We start from the raw sequence: 17,328 nt of genomic DNA, 5'->3' as shown, positions 1-17,328 counted from the left end.
CACTTTCCTGTGCTCCGGCGTAGACGGGGTCGAAAGTTCAGGGCTGTGGGCGTGAGCGCTGGTGAGAAGCGTTCTTTCACTCGACCGGCGTGAGGCGAACAGCCTGAAAACCGGAAACAAAGCAACGCGCATGCGCGACGTTGCTGCCGCTGAAACACCGGCTCGAGAGCGCTCGCGCTCTCCTAAGAAGCCGACGACCCCTGCTCCCACTCCACCAAAGCAACCGGGCACAAAAGCGGCCAGGCGCAGGGAGGTGAACACACGCTCCCAGGAAGACACGCCACTAACGGACGCACAAATACTGGCACCGAAGCCGAGCAAGAGTACACAAGCGCCGCGCACAAAATTACAAGCAGCGGAATATAAGGCAAGTGTACACAACCAAAGCAGAGCAATGCAAGAAAGGTAAAGAGACTTAACTGGCTGCGGAGCAGCAAAGAAAGAGGAAGAAGGACTAGTGTTTGGACCTTATATAGTGTTTCCTCTAGGGTCATTCCCAAGTGTTCATGGGATTTGTAGTTTTGTTTTTTGATTGGCTGCTGAGCATTTCATTAAAGAAATGAGAAAGCATAATCGGAGCCTCCTGTCCTGACATAGAATTAAATGCATACTAGGTACCAAAGGCAAGACCGATTGCAAAGCAAATGCGTGTTCTTCATTACTTTGCAACAGTTCACCTCCAAATTACGCAAGTACAGGAATTGTGCTGTGCAAAAATGTCTTCTATTTTATTTCATAGAATATAATGTTGCTCTAGCTGTCAAAATCTTGGTCTCATATACGATACTCATTGGCATTTATATGCCTCTTTGTTCCCTTAATGGCACTGTCGTCAGGACAGGGGGCACAAATGTTTCTTAATACATAACTGTAAAAAAAAAATCTGCCGTTTCAATGCGGTAATTTAATCTCACATACGACGAAGGTACAAGGTCCCCGAGTTGAATACATTCACTAGTTTGAATCTGGATGAGACTTTCTTCTATTTTCTACAAAACATTTGCTGCACGCCAACCATTGGCTCGCCCACACTTATCACTTTGCCACCATTGCCTTTGCTGCACTAGCTTTCCCATAAAAAACATCAGTCGAGCCTGGCTCTCCCGTGTTCGTGATTCACTTTACTCTAGCCAAGCGGACTTTCAGCCAAGAAAGGTCACCCCATCTTCACAAGTACCGCGGATAGTAGGAGGCGGGCTTGGACGAAGACAGATGCAGTCTTCACATCCAATCAGCGCTTCTAAATTTTGTGTGGCGCACCAGGATTGGTTGAGGTGCCCTCAATGTCCAATTCGAGGTCATTTAACATATAAGCAGTACCGCCCACTCTCAGATGGCCTTGGGATTGGTTGTAATGCGACCCAGAAGTGGCAACATGACGGGAAAATGAACATCCGTTAAAGCACCAACAACAAACGATGGTTACATTCGTAGACAGTCCGTGAAAGTAGCGGACTGGTAGTTACCTCAATAACAGCGCTTCCAACTGGCACAATGCAACGTATCACCGTACCTCTTCTATTACACAATACAATGTGAAACTTGAAACTGTCCGTTTCCTCTTCAATGATGTGCCTGTGTGTACCAGCGTTCAAAGTGCTCTTGTCAAACGTCTGGGACTGCTGTTGAGCGTGACAGCTGAGCTGTGTAAGCTGCAGTTATAATGCGCAGAACATTTGGATAAGTAAATGGAAGACATTTGTCCCAAGAACACGTGTACTGCGAGACGGCGGCAGAAAAGGGAGGAGGATGCTTGAGTGCGGTTAGTGACGGACTGTATATAATCTATCAGTGCACTAACATTATTTTGGAATGCTTTGCCCCAGGGATATTGACAAGTAAAACTATTATATTCAACTGTTCTGGGTTATTTCACTTGTCACAAACCGACTGCATTACTTTGGGGGTTGAGGCACATTCTACCGACATCAGTGTGTATCCAGCGCGTGTTTTTCCTTATTTTCTGTAATTCTGTGATTCTGTTGCTGATGGTTAGATTTCTACTGATATTCTTATTAAAGGTTTGTTTGCATTGTTTAGAAAGGGTTCATTGAACGTATCTGTATTTAAGTCTGATATTGAGATCTGCATTATAATGTGAAGTTTGTCTTATGTTTTATAGAAAAATGCATATTCTAGTCAAGAAATGGAAAGTACCAACAATTCAGGGCTGAAGGATGTGTGTTGAATGCGATTGGTAAAACTGACTTTTTAACCGTTTATAGGCCGTTTGCTAGCCTAGACCTTTTTATTTTACCCAATTTTATCTAGAATTTATTAATGGGGACTTTCAGCTCGCCATCCATTGGTCTGATGTTGTGTCATTCACATTTATCTACAGCACTGGCAGTGGGTCAACGGGTCAACTCACTTCAGCCGTTGACTACGTTCACTGTGAATGTCAACATTGTGCTCTTTAGCAAGGAGCACATCTCCAACCAAAGTCGTCCCCTTCAGTGTGACTGTTATACCAGTGTCTGCTTTTTTACCTCTGAACATATTTTTACTTCAAGTCATTTTAAAAAATATTTTTATATTGTGATGATCCGGCAGCCCCCCAACGATAATGTCTTACAAACACCATGACAAAACTAACATTGACAACTCATTACGCTGGAGGCCAGTGGCAGGTGTATTGGCTTTGCCAATGCTTGCTTGGATAGAATATGGTTGGGTGCATTTTTAATTGCATGGATATGGTTAGCCAGTGCCAGATAAATCCTCAGACCTAGTTATCCTCAGTTTAGCTTTTATAATGTTACTAGGCTCATCGCTGATTGGTTTTAAACTGTTGAGGCCCACTTTGAGAGTTATTTTCCAGAAGGCATATTAGGCATTTATTGATACGTTATACATTTTACCTGCAGGTAATAAAAAGCCGGTATAACTCCAGCCTGGTTGGCTGAGCATAGTAGAATGTGTCTGTGGACTAATCTAAGCTGAGTAGTTGATGGAAACGACGTTTATTTAATATTTAAAGTGGTGTATTTGGTAGATGTAATTACAGTGGGTAGATGTGGATAGATCTGCCTCAGTGTCTGTTTGCCTCTTGACCTTAACAGCATGTACATGAAGCTAGGCTCAGACACTCTAAACTATTCAAGGGTTTGATGTGGATTAATTACCGGAGCAGAGTAAAGGCCAGTACTTTTTTGTTATTTTCATCTGAGATGTGCAAAAACCTAAAAATTACCTGTCCTTTAATGGGCAGAGAAGTATCTAAAATTAGGAAAGCGGGTCTAGGCAAATGCTTAGAATCATAGTAGTTTTGTAATCTTATCCTCTTTGCTCCCTTCTGCTTGCTGTTCCTCTTCAATCTTTACTCTGCTGCTCACTCTCTCTTATTCACCTTTAGTTCTCAATCTCTTCTGCCTCAGACTGCACATTCCACAGAACATGTTAGACAACATGTACAAGACTTCCAATACGGTTCAGATAAGTCATGTTGTTGATTATTACTATGCTAACAACAGCACTTCCCTCCAGGTATTGTCACATACTGATTTACCAGACAACACATAAAAGAGAACTATTAACCTATTTTCATTGTATACTATATTAGCACGTAGCTGGCTAGCATGAAACCCAGTAACACCTTCCATTAACAAATACTGTGCACATATATCTATCTATATGCTGGTATATATGCATGTCTGCCGACCTAGAATATTTGTATGCACAGCTTCTTGGTCCCATTTAGACAATGGCGTCATACTGCCATAGGTTAATGTAACATTCCAATGATACAACTGAATCTAACAGTGACACGAAGAATGTGGTCTGAATACATTAGCAAATCTCAGCAATGCTGGCCAAAAGGTTCCCATAGTTAGTTCTATGTATACGTTTATTAGCATCATTATTTAGTATTTTTCTCTGTTAGGTTAAAGCTAACTCTTTTTGATTCAGGATCAGACACTGAGCTGATTGTCACTCATTGGCGTGATATCCTTTGTAATCTAAGTTTAAATGTGACTGCTTATCGCAAGCAGACCATTTAAACCAAAGGCTTACTTCTATATATGTATTTCTAAAGGTTACCTACTGATGCACATTGACCATGTAAAGAGAAAGTGAAACTGCCTGTACTGAACTGGATTTATTGTCTCATTCTGAAGGAGGGAGATTCTTTGTTCAGTCCCTGTAGATAGGAAATATATATGCATGCACTGTAAGAATGTCAGATGTGTAGGTCACCCCAGTATTTACACAAATAACTATTTAAATCCCAGTAGTACTAAAGCGCTGTAAAAGAAATAAAACAAAATAGCGGAATTTATATTGTTATTTCTATACATGTGATGTAAAGTGGTCCGACGCCACTCATCCCAGTGCAGGGTGTCAGAGCGCTTCACATCACACGTACAGATTATACATTGACAATAAATCATGTGTGTACATCAATATAAAGGATATGTTGCATACGACTGTGAGGGTTACAATGTGTGGGAGCCACATGTCCGTTCATACCTCACTGTGCAATCTTAGAAAGAATACAATTTAAGAACTACAAGTAACAAAAGGAACTCTGTCTTAAAAGATGTAACCCACTTAACCGTTTACATAATATAACAATCTGTCATCTGCTTGTTATATAATGTGCTTTGCAGGAGACATATTAACCCTCTATTCTACTTTGATTCAAAACTAGAACTAGGCAAACACAGGTATCTTCAGCAATACGCTATGCTCCAGAGTTATCTTAACATTGTTATTATTCCCAGAGATGTAGCTGGCACACAAAGTTCTCTGCAGCAGGTGCCTTAACCTCATAAGATAATTTAAAATACAGACATTGCAACCAATTAAGCAGAACTTATTTATTGCCACATTTCTCCATGTTGCCAATTGCTTTGTGGCAGAGTTTAAACAAAATAAATGTAGACGTTGAGGCCCAGATTTTGCATCTGAGTTGTGTCAATATTTTGACAAAACCCCAATGCAAAATCGAATTTATTAAGCATTGTAATGCGCTCATATGTACTCACGATAGACCTGCTAAATATATGTGCGATCTTATGATCTGATGTCACTTCCTGTGAGGTCACGGGTTGTGATGCTACTTCCTTTAACGCCACGTGCAATTTCACGCGCCATGATGTCACTTCTTGTGATGTAACACGTGGTTATGTCACACCCATTTTGCCTAACCTAGTGAGTCCCCCCATGTCTTTGTTTAGGACTAGCGCCATGGGGCAAAGTGAGGCTTGGAACAAGGAAGTCTTGGCCTTATCATAATGATGATTACCAGTAAATAATTATAACGTTAGCACCATATCCAGCTCTTATGTAGACAAGGGTGTACCAAAACAGCAATCTTATTCGAAGCAGCCAAAAACGACTGGAAATAAAAATGCTGTTGCAAGTGCAAAGAACAAGATAGCAAAGGATGAGCATTTGAGCCTACACTCTGCAAAACTGCCAAGATTCCACAGAAGACCAGCAATATCCCCCCCAAAACATTAGAAAAAAGAGCCAGGCAAAACCAAAGTGGCAGCCTTAAAAAAATCAGAGCACGTGACCCCACACCTCAGCCTGGGTAGTCACTACACAACAAGACGCCCCTGGAGACCAGCCAGTGTGTCCAACCCGAGACCTTGCCCACTGAACATCAGAAACAGAGCAGACACAGTCCAAGGACCCCACCATGAGAAAGGTCCAGTGCATTGCCAAATAAAGCGGGGCTTAGTTTGACTCGCTGTAGGAGGTTAACATGTTTCTGGCTGAGTCGTACTCTCAAAAGAGAAGTACAAAGGCGTTCTTCAGGACCATAATCCACTTTTCGGATTCAAAATATGAAATATAATTCAATGGCAATTTATATAACCAGTGGTAAACTAGTATTTTCTGTAATCCACTGGTATCTTAACCAGGTTTTTTAGGAGACAAAAATACAAACAAATTACATGTCAAGGCACGTAAGAATAGTAAGAGTTAGTCATCCAGTTATCATGAGGATTGGACCGACTGGTATACCACCCAATCTAAGTAGCATGTGCACATAGCCAGAGCGCTCACACTGAAGACACTCACAGTAGTAAGAATAAAAAAAAACAAGGTAGTTTTTACCAGCTTCTGGTTGGGTTCATGCCTCGTCTCTGCCTCTGAATAGTGCATGAGCAAACCTAAACAGAGCCCCCACAATAGGGAAAAGCAAAAGCTGTGAAGTTGATAAACAGAGTCAAAGGTATTGTTAGAGCCTAAAAACTAAAATTCTTTATAAATGATGTCATAATCCACTATCACACTTACACTTACCAATCAATACCAGGCCCATAAACATAGAGAGTGAGGTGAATGGATACTATATGTTTGTTTAAGACATTCATAATAAACTATCTACAATAAACAAGATCAGCTTGTCATTTTTAAAAGTTTATTAAAACATATTTAGAAAAACTTAGGTTTGGAACTTTATTCAGGAAGCATTAGAAAAAGTCATAAGTAAGTTTTATTCAGCATTTTATAAAGAGAGCTTAATTCAAGAAATTATTATTCATTAGCAGAAATAAGTGAGAAAGAGCATTTCCAAAACCTAACTGTCTCTCTGACTCTACCCTCATCGCCTGAAAACAAAGTCTTAAAAAGTTAAATTTCTTACGTGTAATCATCGGACAGCAGAACACGTCCTTCTGGAATCAAGAGCGTAAGCCAAAAGTTTGCAGCTAAAGCCCATTTTTATACCCTAAAATAAGCTGAGCTAACTATTTTTCACATTCCAACAGCTGAATTCTGGCTCTCCATTGGCTGAATCACCTCACGCCACAGTAAACTGTGACATCTTCCACCACGAGACCAGGCTTTACACAGAGTCATTGTTCATGCACAGAATCCTGGCAACAGTTCCATAGTCCGCTACATTTTGTAGCAAAAATGTTCAAGCAATACAAAATCTTGTCACGTCTCTTTCTTTCAGCCTTGAGGCTGACCGTTCTGAGCTTTCGTGGCACATCCAAACCCACTCCACAGAGTTGACTTTAGCAGTTCATTTTTTAAAACTTTCATAATAAAAGTTTGTAGGCTTGTCATCTTTTTTTTTAAAATAACTTTCTCCTGTGGCTTAGCATCAGTAGGCCTCTTTTAGAAGGCGTCAATTTTCTGCGCCACTTTTTGCTTGCGACCCTGCGCCACTTTCAGCCTGCGTCACATTCCAGAAAACTATTATTTAAACAAACACAAAAGAATAATTAATTCAAGTAAAGCAAACCCTTATGTACCACCCAGTCCCTTATTAATTATTAATTAACCCACTAATAAAAAACATTTAGCAGAAGCAAACATTTAAAGCAGCACATAAAATAACCACCATTCTTCATGTAGTCCAGCTTAATGTTTCTGAAAGAATAGAAAGATGATTAAATAATACACAGACAGACAAACACAACATAGGACATACATGTAAGCACATATAAAAGCACATGCCATAAATGATCAGCTGCATGTTAATGGTGACAAAGACAATAGGACAGACATAACAAACAGGACAATATTAATAATGTGTTACAAAAACAGACTTGCAATTGCAACAAGAGCACATATAATTAGTTTCCCGCGTGTTCATGTGTGGTGCAAACTTAATCTAGGTTGGATTAATAAAATAAATCATGCAACAGTGCAATAATTAATCAGTTAATGTTATGGGGAATTGAATCCACAAGCCAGAATAAAATATTTTCTGCAGCCCGCTTTATCAACTCCCTCATCTGGTGATATTAAAATCACCAAACAACACCCAAAAATTTTAGAAAATTTTTATCTATTGAACATGTTTCAGGCTTACTCTGGATTAGTATTTAAGCTCTAATTTCATCTATCTCACAATTAGTATTGAGTCTTACATCTTACTAATTCTGTATCCTTTACCCTTTCTTTATTCAGCTAAGTTGAATCCTTTCCACCTTTGAATCCCCAACCCCCAATGAATTTATAAAAAAAAAACTAAGTTTTAAAATTACATAACTACATTTTGAATTGCACCAACAAAACAAATATCAATCTGAGTAGTATAAAACAAAAAACAAAAAGTAAATTTTTGAAAATTTTTGAAAAATGAGTACATAGTATATACCCCCTCTTTTTTTTTTTTTTTTCCAAATTAAAACATGTTTTCTTCGACCTAGTGTCTTACATGGAAGTGTTTCCAGCTAACACAATTTCTTCGACCTTGTGTCATCCTAACACAATTTCTTCAGCCTTATGCCAAAAATAAACCTTAACTTAAAGAAAACTAAATTTAGTCATTGTCACCATTTTCTTTCAAGACCACCTCACTGCTACTGCGCTCCTCAACTATTGGAGGGATAGTTATGTAGGCCCATTCTGAAGACTTGTATTTTACATTTGGTCTCAATTGTCTTTTGCTTTTCCTGGCAATCATTTCAATCTTCTCTTTAGCCTGCTCTTCTTTGTCTGAATCACTCTTCTGACTTGACACTTCATATTTGAATTTTAAATCTTTAGGCCAGACATCACCTTTTCTCAAAAGTTTCTTCTTAGGCTTGCTTTCTTTACATTCAGCTTTCCAAGCCCTTCCTTTGAATTTTCTTATTTCAGACTCTTCACTCCCATCTGTAACATTTTCTGAGACTTTAAATCTGTACCAAGGAACTTCTTTACTCAGCAGCTTCACTCTGTTAGACCTGGCACCATGGCGTGAGTCTCCCTTCCACTTTTTGCTGATGTGCCTCCGATGTTTTGCTGGTTTTCCGATACTCAGGGCACTGCGCCACGGCTGATCCGTGCCGCAGTGCAAGTGCTCCCTACTGTAAAATTGTACATACGATTGTTATCCATGATTGGTTCTTTGGATTTACTGTTAGTCCCTAGTAAAGTGCACGAGAGAGTGCCGGGGCTTGTAGATGCCAATACTGCTGGTGGGCCTGCAGCGCTGGTTGCGCCACCCACCGAAGCAGCCGTAAAGATGTGTCTGGGAACTGCGACCGCAGAACCCGCGTGCGGTCTCGTACTGTCACGCTAGCTGGGCAAGTGTCCCCACTTGCCAGCACCGACCCTTCCCTTGACTACATATTAGTCACCCCTCTGGTAGGCCTGCGGGCAGGGTGCGTTGTAGGTGCAAGGTAGGACGAGCCCTGAGATGCGTGGCCTGTCCTAGTAGTGACTTACAACCAAGACCGTATTTCACTATTGAAGGCTACCTGCTCCATTAGGCCAGACTGAGCTGCGAGGATTATTACACCCTATAATCCCCGCAGGCTCAAGGAGCATGGTAGCGAGTCATGTTTAGTATGCCTGAACTCAGGATGATAAAATATTTCTTGTAGTCAAGCTTATTTTAGTATCCTGGGTTTGCAAATGCTACTTTTAGAAAGTTAGCATTTGCTTGCTTAACCATTTCAGCCCGCCTCTGCTGGTATGTGTATCTGACTGTCTGGGATGTGTGAGTGACAGGGCTGGAGGGATGACAGGTGGTGAATGCGCAGATTACACCTTAGTGGGAGGTAGGAGTGCCTCTTGACTCGAACTGTCACTGTGCTCGGCCACCACAATGCTGGCTCCACCCTCCTGGGGAGCGGCGGATGACTCTGCCGGCACCTGGCCCAGGAAGGGCGAAGCCCCCATCAACAAGGTACTCTGGCCACCCCTGTCCGGACAATGCTGGCTCCACCTCCTGTGGGGCGTCTGATGCGCCTGCCCCTCACACTGAAAGCAGAAGCCGGAGTACACCCACCGGGGTACTCCAGAACTGAGAGTGGCTATGCAAAGGCCCCCCTGGCCTGCGAGAACAAAAGAATTGGCCTATAAAAGAAGGAGCCCGGCTCCTTGAGAATTAGATCCGGTTTGGGCCACAGAAGGACTCAGCCCGACGAGAAGGACCGTGAGAGACAAGGAAGGGTGCTGACTCTTGCCGGTGTCTGGTGCCTTGCTGCTGAAGGAGAGACAGGAGAAAAGACTGCGAGAAGACTTTTGCTTTACTTTGTGCCAAACTCTGCTGAAGAGATCTCCAAGGGCTTGCAACTGAACTTGCCCCCTGACCAGCGTCCCAGGACCAGTGGACGCTAACCCCCTTGGAAGAAAGCGACTGCGGGTGCTGACCATCGCCGCAGTATCGACAGAGGAGTCTCCTCTAAGGCGTCAACGTCCTCCCGACCACCGTGACCGGGGCCCAAAGCAACAGCGAGAGCAAAGTAAGGACCAGCCGCCACTGGCCCGAACACCGTGACCGCCACTGCACCGGGAGCCCGAGAGCAAAGTGAAGGAGGACCCGTCCGGTCCGAGCTCTCGAGGTGACTGCATAGCGAGCAGTCACTCACCTGCATAGACGGGCATTTGCCCTACGAGAATCCACAAAGTCGGTAGCCTGCCCGACAGCCCAGCTGTGAGCCCACAGCTGCCCCGACATTTGGCTGGGTACGTCCTGCACTTGGGGACCGTACTGCCACTTGTCCCCGCCGCACAACCGCCGCCTCCAGGGTCGGAGCGGACGACGAGGAGAGGACCCTGCCGCCACAGAACACCGCTGCCCCGGATGACCAGTGACCTGCTCGGCTGAAGAGCCGCAACGATCAGCGATCCCGGGAAGGCAACGCGACGTGGGACAGATCCCCTGGAAGCCGCCGGCTCCACAAAGAACTTTGGTTGACACCGGCCCACGGGCCTCAAGAGAACTGTATAAGAACTGTGGTAACCCGAATTAAGTAATCTGCAACCGTTTTCGTAAAGTACATTGACTGTATTCACAAGCCTGCTTAAAATCTATATAAAGGTATATATTTTTACAGAATACAGTCTGGTCTCGTTGTGTGGTGGGTTGGTTGTAAAGGTGTACTATTGCAAGTGTTTAACCCTATGTGCCCCAAAGATTAGCCTACGACTGCTTAAGCCACACTACCTAGAGGGTAAGCAGAGGTTGTCTGGAAGGTAATCCTCAGCCCTGACGAGGAAGAGAGAGTCCCTGCTTGTCGCTAGTGTTGCACTGCGCCAACTAGAGCCTCCCCCTTCCTACATTGGTGGCAGCGGTGGGATCACAGCTGGGCTGTCGGGCAGGCTACCGACTTTGTGGATTCTCGTAGGGCCACACCCGAACTCCGGTTCTGTGTGGACTACAGAGGACTCAATTCAGTCACGAAGACTGACGCGCACCCCATCCCCAGAGCTGACGAGCTCATTGATCGGCTAGGGGCTGCCCGGTTTCTCAGCACGTTTGATTTGACGTCTGGGTACTGGCAGATCGCCTTGACTGATGGGGCAAAGGAGAGGTCGGCATTCTCAACACCAGATGGGCATTTCCAGTTCCGGGTTATGCCATTTGGGATGAAGAATGCCCCTGCCACCTTTCAGAGATTGGTCAACCAGGTGTTGGCTGGACTGGACGAGTTCAGTGCCGCCTACCTGGATGACATCGCAGTGTTCAGCGGTACCTGGCCCGAACACCTGCGACACCTCTGGGAAGTGTTGATGGCCCTGCGCAGAGCAGGCCTCACAATCAAGGCAAGCAAGTGCCAGATTGGGCAGGGTTCCGTGGTGTACTTGGGACACCAAGTTGGGAGTGGCAAGGTAGCCCCCTTGCAGCCCAAGATCGAAACCATCCTGGCTTGGGAACCCCCCAAGACCCAGACTGCAGTGAGAGCCTTCCTGGGGCTCACTGGGTATTACAGGAGGTTTGTCAAGGGCTATGGCACGATCGTGACCCCCTTGACAGAGCTGACTTCGAAAAAGCAGCCCAGGAATGTGATTTGGACTGACACCTGTCAGAAGGCTTTTGACACCCTGAAGACTGCCATGTGCACGGCGCCCGTGCTCCTAGCTCCTGATTTCTCCAAGGAGTTCATTGTGCAAACAGACGCTTCAGAGCATGGTGTAGGGGCTGTTCTTTCACAGATGACTGAGGAGGGCTTTGACCAACCCGTAGCCTTCATAAGTCGGAGGTTACTTCCACGGGAAAGTAGGTGGAGTGCAATAGAGCGTGAAGCATTTGCTGTGATCTGGGCGCTGAAGAAGCTAAGACCCTACTTGTTTGGGTCTCACTTCCGATTTCAGACGGACCACAGGCCCCTCAGATGGTTGATGCAAATGAGGGGTGAGAACCCGAAACTGTTGAGGTGGTCCATTTCTCTACAGAGTATGGACTTTACGGTGGAACACCGCCCTGGCACCGATCACGCCAACGCTGACGGTCTGTCCAGATTTTTCCGCCTTAGTGATGTGGAACTCCCTGGGGAAGGGTAGTTCCCCCCACATTTCAGCTGGAGGGGACACATGTTAGACCTGGCACCTTGGCGTGAGTCTCCCTTCCACTTTTTGCTGATGTGCCTCCGATGTTTTGCTGGTTTTCCGATACTCAGGGCACTGCGCCACGGCTGATCCGTGCCGCAGTGCAAGTGCTCCCTACTGTAAAATTGTACATACGATTGGTATCCATGATTGGTTCTTTGGATGTACTGTTAGTCCCTAGTAAAGTGCACGAGAGAGTGCCGGGGCTTGTAGGTGCCAATACTGCTGGTGGGCCTGCAGCGCTGGTTGCGCCACCCACCGAAGCAGCCGTAAAGATGTGTCTGGGAACTGCGACCGCAGAACCCGCGTGCGGTCTCGTACTGTCACGCTAGCTGGGCAAGTGTCCCCACTTGCCAGCACCGACCCTTCCCTTGACTACATATTAGTCACCCCTCTGGTAGGCCTGCGGGCAGGGTGCGTTGTAGGTGCAAGGTAGGACGAGCCCTGAGATGCGTGGCCTGTCCTAGTAGTGACTTACAACCAAGACCGTATTTCACTATTGAAGGCTACCTGCTCCATTAGGCCAGACTGAGCTGCGAGGATTATTACACCCTATAATCCCCGCAGGCTCAAGGAGCATGGTAGCGAGTCATGTTTAGTATGCCTGAACTCAGGATGATAAAATATTTCTTGTAGTCAAGCTTATTTTAGTATCCTGGGTTTGCAAATGCTACTTTTAGAAAGTTAGCATTTGCTTGCTTAACCATTTCAGCCCGCCTCTGCTGGTATGTGTATCTGACTGTCTGGGATGTGTGAGTGACAGGGCTGGAGGGATGACAGGTGGTGAATGCGCAGATTACACCTTAGTGGGAGGTAGGAGTGCCTCTTGACTCGAACTGTCACTGTGCTCGGCCACCACAATGCTGGCTCCACCCTCCTGGGGAGCGGCGGATGACTCTGCCGGCACCTTGCCCAGGAAGGGCGAAGCCCCCATCAACAAGGTACTCTGGCCACCCCTGTCCGGACAATGCTGGCTCCACCTCCTGTGGGGCGTCTGATGCGCCTGCCCCTCACACTGAAAGCAGAAGCCGGAGTACACCCGCCGGGGTACTCCAGAACTGAGAGTGGCTATGCAAAGGCCCCCCTGGCCTGCGAGAACAAAAGAATTGGCCTATAAAAGAAGGAGCCCGGCTCCTTGAGAATTAGATCCGGTTTGGGCCACAGAAGGACTCTGCCCGACGAGAAGGACCGTGAGAGACAAGGAAGGGTGCTGACTCTTGCCGGTGTCTGGTGCCTTGCTGCTGAAGGAGAGACAGGAGAAAAGACTGCGAGAAGACTTTTGCTTTACTTTGTGCCAAACTCTGCTGAAGAGATCTCCAAGGGCTTGCAACTGAACTTGCCCCCTGACCAGCGTCCCAGGACCAGTGGAGGCTAACCCCCTTGGAAGAAAGCGACTGCGGGTGCTGACCATCGCCGCAGTATCGACAGAGGAGTCTCCTCTAAGGCGTCAACGTCCTCCCGACCACCGTGACCGGGGCCCAAAGCAACAGCGAGAGCAAAGTAAGGACCAGCCGCCGCTGGCCCGAACACCGTGACCGCCACTGCACCGGGAGCCCGAGAGCAAAGTGAAGGAGGACCCGTCCGGTCCGAGCTCTCGAGGTGACTGCATAGCGAGCAGTCACTCACCTGCATAGACGGGCAGTTGCCCTACGAGAATCCACAAAGTCGGTAGCCTGCCCGACAGCCCAGCTGTGAGCCCACAGCTGCCCCGACATTTGGCTGGGTACGTCCTGCACTTGGGGACCGTACTGCCACTTGTCCCCGCCGCACAACCGCCGCCTCCAGGGTCGGAGCGGACGACGAGGAGAGGACCCTGCCGCCACAGAACACCGCTGCCCCGGATGACCAGTGACCTGCTCGGCTGAAGAGCCGCAACGATCAGCGATCCCGGGAAGGCAACGCGACGTGGGACAGATCCCCTGGAAGCCGCCGGCTCCACAAAGAACTTTGGTTGACACCGGCCCACGGGCCTCAAGAGAACTGTATAAGAACTGTGGTAACCCGAATTAAGTAATCTGCAACCGTTTTCGTAAAGTACATTGACTGTATTCACAAGCCTGCTTAAAATCTATATAAAGGTATATATTTTTACAGAATACAGTCTGGTCTCGTTGTGTGGTGGGTTGGTTGTAAAGGTGTACTGTTGCAAGTGTTTAACCCTATGTGCCCCAAAGATTAGCCTACGACTGCTTAAGCCACACTACCTAGAGGGTAAGCAGAGGTTGTCTGGAAGGTAACCCTCAGCCCTGACGAGGAAGAGAGAGTCCCTGCTTGTCGCTAGTGTTGCACTGCGCCAACTAGAGCCTCCCCCTTCCTACACACTCCATTAGAAACATCATCCTTACAGCTGGTACTTGGTAATTCTTCCTCTTCTTCAGGGATCACCATTAGCTTCCCAGTTTCAGGATTCTTGTTCCCGCACACAGAGCTACTCTTCTGCTTTTCAATACTCTCCTGGACTTTATTTTCTTCTTGCTCAGAATTTTCTGCTTCTGAATCTTCTTCTTTTTCTTGATATTCTTTTTCTAGCAGAATTTCATCATTTTCTGAATCTAGAATCACAATCTCTAGATCTTCTTCATTCAATGTTTCATTCACATTGACATCATCATCCAGATGTTGACCACCTTGTCGATCTTCAAGATCTGGATTTTTGACATCATCATCCAGATGTCGACCACCTTGTCGATCTTCAAGATCTGGATTTTCTTCAGGAATTTCTTTTTCAGAGTCTGAATCAGTTATAGTGTCTTCACTGTCTTCATCAGTGTTATCAGGTTCAGATACACAAAGGGTATTACTGATATGCATCCATCCAGTATCTGTTGTCACCTGACTTGCTTTCTGCCACCTGGGTACTGGACAGTTTCTCCTCCAATGAGCCTTTGTTCTGACTAAGTCTTTTGGCAATAGATCATGAGCCTGCTCATTTTCCTTTGCAAACACATGTGTTCCCAATTGATGGAATACAGAAATTGTGTCATTTGTTCTTTTTGGAAAAGCTTCCACCCATTTTGAAAGTAAACAAATGATGACTAGAACATATCTCAGTTTGTTTTGTTGGGGCACTTCAAAGAAATCTATTTTAATTTTTGCAAATGAACCACCCTCCCAGCCTATGGTTCCCAAATTCTCAATTGTCTTTTGATCTGAATTGTTTTTCTGGCATGTGTTTTTCTGACATGTCAGACATGTTTCCCTGAACAGTTGAATCATTGTGTCTCTTGCTAAATGACCTGGACCATGGTACATCTCTGCCATGTCAGCAATTATGCAATTGGGCATAACAGGTCCGCCGTCTTTGTAAACCCTTTCATCTTCTTCTCGCTGTCTGCAACTTTCTTTGAGCCATGTGTTTTTCTCCTCAACATGTACCTCATTTTGTAATTGTTTTAACTCTTGCCATGTCTGAATTGCAAAGATTAGTATGAGGATGCATGAAACATGTTCATTGAATTTTTCCCCTTTGATTGCAACCCACTCCTGAGCACTAAATTTAACAATGGTACCTGCGTGCTCATCGCCTTTTAAGACATGATCATTTTTCTCTCCAGCACATTTTATCTCTGCTATTTGGTCTAGAAGCTCATATTCTTTGTTGAAGTCTGGCATGCCCTGAACAGGAGCTTCATACAAACTCTTTTTAAATAGCTCAATGGCTACAAATTTAATTTCTGTCAGGACATTTTGGTCTTTTATATCTGCTTTTGTCAGTCTCTGCAATTTTTTTGCCAACACTGAGAAAGCACTAATCCATTGGCAACAGTATCCAACCATGCCTAGGAACATTCTTACCTGTGGGCATTCCATTACCTGAATTATTTTATTTCTTTCAATAGTTACCTGACTGGGAATTCTCTCTCTCTCTTGGAACCTGAAAGCAAAAATTATTTGACTCTCTGGGTGCATTGGAACCCAATACCATTCAGCTTCATGTGGTATCTGATAAAAGATCTCTACTGGTTTGGGTACAATAGGACAACAAGGGATAACTATCTTGTTAACCTTTCTCAGGTCCTGTACTATTTTGTACATTTCATCTGGCTTTCTAATTCCCATATCTGGTGAATTACAAAGACTGTTCTCAATCTCTTTTAAGACACCCTGCTCAATAAATCTTTCAATAACAGGAATTGTTTCTGGCTTCATCTTGTACTGTGGAACATTAGGAAATGAGTTTCCCTGCTTGTTTGCAATTTTAACTGGATCTTTTTCCTGAACTCCACTCAATCCTGTCTCTGTATAGTATTTCTGCTCATTAACATAATTTAGAAATGGCGGCGGAGGTATCTCATTCTGCTGAATCACCACCTGTCGCTGAATTTGTAGCTGTTGATTCAACAACTGTTGCTGCTTATTTATCTCATTTTGCAACTGTGCATTTTTACACTCTCCTACAAAAGCTAAAGTCGCTTTTTCCTTCACTTTTTTCTTTGTCCATTTTGTTTTCCATTTATTCAGACTACCCCTTTTTCTCAAAGCCCAAATTAAATCTTTTATATGGACAGAGGCAAATTTACCTGTATTGTTCAAGCCTTCTATGTCCTCATCATTCTGTAATCTTTTTAATCTGTCTGTACTTATTGTATCATCCAGTAATTTGTACTCACCAGGCTGTGTCAGGTCAATGTCAGTGTTTTCACTAGGTGAAACTAGAGTCATCACTCTCTCTTGCTTAGTTGGAATCATTATTAACTTATTTTCAGGTGCATTAGAATAAAGTTTTTCAGCAAACTTTTGAATTGGGACCGTTAAAGCTGTGGGACTAGTTTCATCTTTTCTAAGCACTGGGGGAACAGGTCCAATTATCACAGGAACTGTCACTGCTTCCATGTCTGACTTTAACTGCTCAATTAAATCATTTGTAGAACTTACATGAGCAGGAATAATAATTTCAGAAGAACTAGACATCTCATCATACCTACCTGTTGTGACACCTTGAGAAAGGGTCTGGACTGGGACTCTATTAATCTGAACTGGGACTCTTGGCGACACATTAATCTGCTCTTTTGGCGTCACATTAATCTGTTCTGGGAATCTGCTTTTATTTTTGTCCTTATCTGTATTTACAACATAATTTTTATAATGATTAATTAA

At 44.7% G+C, this 17,328-nt stretch overlaps 1 protein-coding gene across 3 annotated transcripts in view; it reads left to right on the top strand.

Annotated features, from left to right (window-relative positions):
- DDHD2 (DDHD domain containing 2) overlaps positions 1 to 17,328 on the top strand; it is a 589,722-nt gene that overhangs the window by 129,024 nt on the left and 443,370 nt on the right. The window contains exon 1 of one of the 3 annotated variants that reach the window (XM_086949921.1): positions 1,362 to 1,762. The exons of 1 other annotated variant lie outside the window; for it this stretch is intronic. The gene's annotated coding sequence lies outside the window, so the exon portion shown is untranslated. Of the gene's footprint in view, positions 1 to 1,361; positions 1,763 to 17,328 lie in introns of those variants that run through there. One more of the 3 variants, XM_086949920.1, reaches the window with a different exon arrangement.

This window comes from Lissotriton vulgaris, unplaced genomic scaffold (genome assembly GCF_964263255.1).
Source record: "Lissotriton vulgaris unplaced genomic scaffold, aLisVul1.2 SCAFFOLD_415, whole genome shotgun sequence".
NCBI lineage: Eukaryota > Metazoa > Chordata > Amphibia > Caudata > Salamandridae > Lissotriton > Lissotriton vulgaris.
This window is presented reverse-complemented; position numbering and strand designations above follow the sequence as displayed.